An 8,075-nucleotide genomic window follows, 5' to 3' on the forward strand; every position below is an offset into this window, starting at 1 on the left:
TGCATTAATCAGAGAAACATGTTCTGTATAAATTAACAAAACCTGAAATACTAATATGTGTCAAATGTATGGAACATTTCTCATCCTTCAGTAAGACTTCATAAGTAATACAAATTACCACCAGCAAAACTAAATTATACATCAGACATTTTTATATCAAAATATAATGTGTAAATTAAATTAAATTAAATAAAAATGTCACCAATAATAAAACAGTATTATGTTTCAGTTTCTCTTTACATCTAATGAAAATCACATGCGTTGTTAAGAAAGGAGAAACTACAAGTTTTCCCAGACATCTTCTCAAGGTTGTATAATTCAATAGACTACACAATGAGCACAACAAATGGCCACATTTTGACCCAGACATGTGTTATTACTGATGTGAAACAGTGTTGAAGTATATCAACAAGCTTTTACTGAGTCCCAAATGTCACCCTACTCCATTTATAGTGCACTACTTTTGACCAGAGCCCTATGCCAAAAGTAATGCACTACATAGAGAATGGGCCCTGGGTCAATAGCACTGCACTACATTGGGATGCATCCTTTGTCTCTGAACCTGTTGCAGCCAGACAGTAATTCTATCTTAGGGTCACGTACAGTAACAGAGATAAATGCCCTACAACCTCCTGCGATAAGATTTCAAACATTTGCCTTCCGTTGTGTTTTAAAACACGATTGAACTGAAATATGTTACACATGACCACGGCAGCGGGAATATGTTTTGGTGTGGGGGTGTTATCGAGGGGGGCGGGAATATGTTTTGGGGTGGGGGTGTTATCGACGGGGGTGGGAATATGTTTTGGGGTGGGGGTGTTATCGACGGGGGCGGGACATGTTTTGGGGTGGGGGTGTTATCGAGGGGGGCGGGACATGTTTTGGGTTGGGGGTGTTATCGACTGGGGAAGGAATATGTTTTGGGGTGGGGGTGTTATCGACGGGGGCGGGAATATGTTTTGGGGTGGGGGTGTTATCGAGGGGGGCGGGACATGTTTTGGGGTGGGGGTGTTATCGACAGGGGCGGGAATATGTTTTGGGGTGGGGGTGTTATCGACGGGGGCGGGAATATGTTTTGGGGTGGGGGTGTTATCGACGGGGGCGGGAAAGGGGGCATTTTTATCCCCTCTTTGCTGACGAGTAATTTTCTTTGCTCGTACAGGAGCAGTAAAGGGCACTCATTTGGTGGAGTATTAAGCATGTTTTATTGTGATTTATCAGGGGTTGATGCAGCAGCCACAGCACTACTACGTACGCTGCTACTATATGAACGTGACCAACCTATAATGTCATCAGTAATAGTGAGGGGTGGATGAAGGCTTGGTGGAAACTTTGATGAACACTGCCTAGTGTGTGTGTGTGTGTGCGTGCGCACGTGCGTGCGTGGGTGCGTGCGTGTGTCTGTGTCTATCTGTCTCACTAAATGAGGACAGCATAAAATATTTCAAAGCTCATTGGGATGAACCAAATGTTCAACTACATCTGACCCTAACCCAACTACATCTGACCCTAACCCAACTATATCTGACCCTAACCCAACTATATCTGACCCTAACCCAACTATATCTGACCCTAACCCTTACAAAACCATATCTGACCATAACCAAACTATCTGACCCTAACCCAACTATATCTGACCCTAACCAAACTACATCTGACCCTAATCCAACTATATCTGACCCTAAACCAACAATATCTGACCCTAACCCAACTATATCTGACCCTAACCCTTACACAACCATATCTGACCATAACCCAACTATCTGACCCTAACCCTAACCCAACTATATCTGACCCTAACCCAACTACATCTGACCCTAACCCAACTATATCTGACCCTAACCCAACTATATCTGACCATAACCCAACTATATCTGACCCTAAACCAAATATATCTGACCCTAACCCAACTATATCTGACCCTAACCCAACTATAGCTGACCCTAACGCAACTATATCTGACCCTAACCCAACTACATCTGACCCTAACCCAACTACATCTGACCCTAACCCAACTACATCTGACCCTAACCCAACTATCTTTGACCCTAACCCAACTATATTTGACCATAACCCAACTATATCTGACCCTAAACCAAATATATCTGACCCTAACCCAACTATATCTGACCCTAACCCAACTATAGCTGACCCTAACGCAACTATATCTGACCCTAACCCAACTCTATCTGACCCTAACCCTTACACAACCATATCTGACCATAACCCAACTATCTGACCCTAACCCTAACCCAACTATATCTGACCCTAACCCAACAACATCTGACCCTAACCCAACTACATCTGACCCTAACCCAACTATATCTGACCCTAACCCAACTATATCTGACCCTAACCCAACTATATCTGACCCTAACCCAACTAGATCTGACCCTAACCCAACTACATCTGAACCTAACCCAACTACATCTGAACCTAACCCAACTACATCTGACCCTAACCCAACTATATCTGACCCTAACCCAACTATATTTGACCATAACCCAACTATATCTGTCCCTAAACCAACTATATCTGACCCTAACCCAACTATATCTGACCCTAACCCAACTATAGCTGACCCTAACGCAACTATATCTGACCCTAACCCAACTATAGCTGACCCTAACGCAACAATATCTGACACTAACCCAACTATATCTGACCCTAAACCAACTATATCTGACCCTAACCCTAACCCAACTATATCTGACCCTAACCCAACTATATCTGACCCTAACCCAACTATATCTGACCCTAACCCTAACGCAACTATATCTGACCCTAACCCTAACCCAATTATATCTGACCCTAACCCTTACACAACCATATCTGACCCCAACCCAACTATATCTGATTGTAACCCAACAATATCTGACCCTAACCCAACTATATCTGACCATAACCCAACTATATCTGACCCTAACCCAACCATATCTGACCCTAACCCTTACACAACCATATCTGACCCTAACCCAACTATATCTGACCATAACCCAACTATATCAGACCCTAAACCAACTATATCTGACCCTAGCCCAACTATATCTGACCCTAAACCAACTATATCTGACCCTAACCCAACTATATCTGACCCTAACCCAACTATATCTGTCCCTAACCCTTACACAACCATATCTGACCATAACCAAACTATCTGACCCTAACCCTAACCCAACTATATCTGACCCTAACCCAACTATAGCTGACCCTAACGCAACTGTATCTGACCCTAAACCAACTATATCTGACCCTAACCCAACTATATCTGACCCTAACCCAACTATATCTGACCCTAACCCAACTATAGCTGACCCTAAACCAACTATATCTGACCCTAACCCAACTATATCTGACCCTAACCCAACTATATCTGGCCCTAAACCTAACCCAACTCTACGTGACACTAACCCAACTATATCTGACCCTAAACCTAACCCAATTATCCCTGACCATAAGCCAACAATATCTGAACCTAAACCTAACCCAACTAGACCTGACCTTAACCCAACTATATCTGTCCCTAAACCTAACCCAACTATATTTGACCCTAAACCTAACCCAACTATATCTGATCCTAACTCGAACTATATCTGACCCTAAACCTAACCCAACTATATCTGACCCTAACCCAACTATATCTGACCCTAAACCTAACCCAACTATATCTGACCCTGACTCTAAACCCAACCCAACTATATCGACCCTAACCCTAACCCAAATATATCTGTCCCTAAACCTAACCCAACTATATCTTACCCTAACGCAACTATATCTGACCCTAACCCAACTATATCTGACCCTAACCCTAACCCAACTATATCTGACCCTAACCCAACTATATCTGACCCTAACCCAACTATATCTGACCCTAACCCAACTATATCTGACCCTAACCCTAACCCAACTATATCTGACCCTAACCCAACTATATCTGACCCTAAACCAACTATATCTGACCCTAACCCAACAATATATCTAACCCCAACCCAAATATATCTGACCCGAATCCAACTATATCTAACCCTAACCCAACTATATCTGACACTAACACAACTGCATCTGACACTAGCCCAACTCTATCTGACCCTAGACCTAACCCAAATATATCTGACCCAAACCCAACTATATCTGACCCAAACCCAACTATATCTGACCCTAACCATTACCCAACTATACCTGACCCTAACCCAATTATATCTGACCCTAGACCTAACCCAACTATATCTGACCCTAGACCTAACCCAACTATATCTGACCCTAACCCAACTATATCTGACCCTAACCCAACTATATCTGACCCTAACCCAACTATATCTGACCCTAACCCAACTTTATCTGACCATAACCCAACTATATCTGACCCTAACCATAACCCAACAACATCTAACCCTAGCCCAACTATATCTGACCCTAACCCAAATCTTCCTGACCCGAACAAAACTATATCTGACCCTAACCCAACTATATCTGACCCTAAAGCAACTATATCTGACCCTAACCCTAACCCAACTATATCTAACCCTAACCCAAATATATCTGACCCTTGCCCAACTATATCTAACCCTTGCCCAACTATATCTAACCCAAACCCAACTATATCTAACCCAAACCCAACTATATCTAACCCAAACCCAACTATATCTGACCCTAACCCAACTATATCTGACCCTAACCCAACTATATCTGACCCTAAACCTAACCCAACTCTACCTGGCACTAACCCAACTATATCTGACCCTAACCCAACTATATCTGACCCTTACCCAACTATATCTGACCCTAACCCAATTATATCTGACCCTAAACCTAACCCAACTCTACGTGACACTAACCCAACTATATCTGACCCTAAACCTAACCCAATTATACCTGACCATCAGCCAACTATATCTGACCCTAAACCTAACCCAACTAGACCTGACCCTAACCCAACTTTATCTGACACTAAACCTAACCCAACTATATCTGACCCTAAACCTAACCCAACTAGACCTGACCCTAAACCTAACCCAACTAGACCTGACCCTAACCCAACTTTATCTGACACTAAACCTAACCCAATTATACCTGACCCTAACCCAATTATATCTGACCCTAACCCAATTATATCTGACCCTAACCCAATTATATCTGACCCTAACCCAAATATATCTGACCCTAGACCTAACCCAACTATATCTGACCCTAGACCTAACCCAACTATAGCTGACCCTAACCCAACTATATCTGACCCTAACCCAACTATATCTGACCCTAACCCAACTATATCTGACCCTAACCCAAATGTATCTGACCATAACCCAACTATATCTGACCCTAACCATAACCCAACAACATCTAACCCTAGCCCAACTATATCTGACCCTAACCCAACCATATCTGACCTTAAACCTAACCCAACTGTATCTGACCCTAACCCAACCATATCTGACCTTAAACCTAACCCAACTGTATCTGACCCTAACCCAAATCTTCCTGACCCGAACAAAACTATATCTGACCCTAACCCAACTATATCTGACCCTAAAGCAACTATATCTGACCCTAACCCTAACCCAACTATATCTAACCCTAACCCAAATATATCTAACCCTAACTCAACTATATCTAACCCTAACCCAAATATATCTGACCCGAACCCAACTATATCTAACACTTGCCGAACTATATCTTACCCTAACCCAACTATATCTGACCCTAAACCTAACCCAAATATATCTGACCCTAACCCAACTATATCTGACCCTAACCCAACTATATCTGACCCTAACCCAACTATATCTGGCCATAAACCTAACCCAACTCTACGTGACACTAACCCAACTATATCTCACCCTAAACCTAACCCAATTATACCTGACCATCAGCCAACTATATCTGACCCTAAACCTAACCCAACTAGACCTGACCCTAACCCAACTTTATCTGACACTAAACCTAACCCAACTATATCTGTCCCTAAACCTAACCCAACTAGACCTGACCCTAACCCAACTTTATCTGACACTAAACCTAACCCAACTATATTTGACTCTAAACCTAACCCAACTATATTTGACCCTAAACCTAACCCAATTATATCTGAACATAACCCAACTATATCGACCCTAACCCAACTATATCTGTCCCTAAACCTAACTATATCTGACCCTAAACCAACTATATCTGACCCTAAACCTAACCCAATTATATCTGACCCTGACTCTAAACCTAACCCAACTATATTTGACCCTAAACCTAACCCAACTATATCTGACCCTAAACCTAACCCAACTATATTTGACCCTAAACCTAACCCAACTATATCTGACCCTAAACCTAACCCAACTATATCTGACCCTAAACCTAACCCAACTCTACCTGGCACTAACCCAACTATATTTGACCCTAAACCTAACCCAACTATATCTGACCCTGACTCTAAACCTAACCCAACTATATCTGACCCTAACCCACCTATGTCTGACCCTAAACCTAACCCAACTATATCTGACCCTGACTCTAAACCTAACCCTACTATATCTGATCCTAAACCTAACTCAATCTGACCCTGACTCTAAATCTAACCCAACTATAACCCAACTATATCTGCTGACGACACAGGTTAGACTACTATACTGAATGATCTACTGCAGTATATACCAACCTTAGATCTCTCTTGATAATAAACCTGGAAAGAAAATACCCCTCGAAAAATTGATTTTAGGTTCATTTAGGTCAAGTTATGACTAATACAATATTTATCCATATAGATTTTTCCTGTCAGCTTTTACGTACACTCCAGACTTATCTAAACCAGATCTAGAAGAACACTTTATTAATCCAGAGAGGGAGAATGGTCTTCATCTCTACCAACCCCTCCGATACACCACACACAGACATACACATATACAGACACACACACACACACACACACGCACGCACGCACGCACGCACGCACGCACGCACGCACGCACGCACACACACACACACACACACACACACAATCGGTCTAAAGAGTGTGTGACCCTTAGCAGTCAGTGTCGGACCTCAGTACGGTCAGGACAGGGTCATGTCTCCACATCAGTGTGATGAGGGAAGTGACACATTACCATCATGTTTGCATAGGGATTCAGAACAAACACAGCCCTGGGCCCGTATCCACAAAGCCTGTCAAAGTAGAGGAGCTGATCTGGGATCAGTATTGCCTTTTAGATCCTAATGAATAAGGCGTTTTGTGGATATGGGCCCAGGGCTTCAAGTGTATCAGAGGGGTTGGGTACAGATGAGTGGAGTATCACTTCCCAAAGCTGATGGCATCCGGGACAGTTAGCTTAAGTCCCCAAAAAGTAAATGAGGCATTGGTTGAGTTATCACTTTAAAGAACCAGGTAGTGTAACGTTTCACTCTATGGCTGATTGCATATGACACAGGCTTGTTTTGTTCTAGGCTATTTTATGTATCTTCCTGAACTTTCCGTCTGTTTTAAATGCTGTTTTTATTTTGAGAGCTCTGGTGAGATGGTGAACAGGCAAAGCATCAATACAGGGCTAAGATTGAATCATACTAGACCGGCTCCGACGCTCGTCTTATGTGGCAGGGCTTGCAAACTATTACAGACTATAAAGGGAAGCACAGCCGCGAGCTGCCCAGTGACACAAGCCTATCCAGACAAGCTAAATCACTTCATGATCGCTTCGAGGTAAGCAACACTGAGGCATGCATGAGAGCATCAGCTGTTCTGGACGACTGTGTGATCACGCTCTCCGTAGCCGACGTGAGTAAGACCTTTAAACAGGTCAACATACACAAGGCTGCGGGACGGATTACCCGGACTTGTGCTCCGGGCATGTGCTGACCAACTGGCAGGTGTCTTCACTGACATTTTCAACATGTCCCTGATTGAGTCTGTAATACCAACATGTTTCAAGCAGACCACCATAGTCCCTGTGCCCAAGAACACAAAGGCAACCTGCCTAAATGACTACAGACCCGTAGCACTCACGTCCGTAGCCATGAAGTGCTTTGAAAGGCTGGTAATTGCTCACGTCAACACCACCAGAAACCCTAGACCCACTCCAATTTGCATACCG

Source organism: Salvelinus alpinus, chromosome 3, assembly GCF_045679555.1.
Source record: "Salvelinus alpinus chromosome 3, SLU_Salpinus.1, whole genome shotgun sequence".
NCBI lineage: Eukaryota > Metazoa > Chordata > Actinopteri > Salmoniformes > Salmonidae > Salvelinus > Salvelinus alpinus.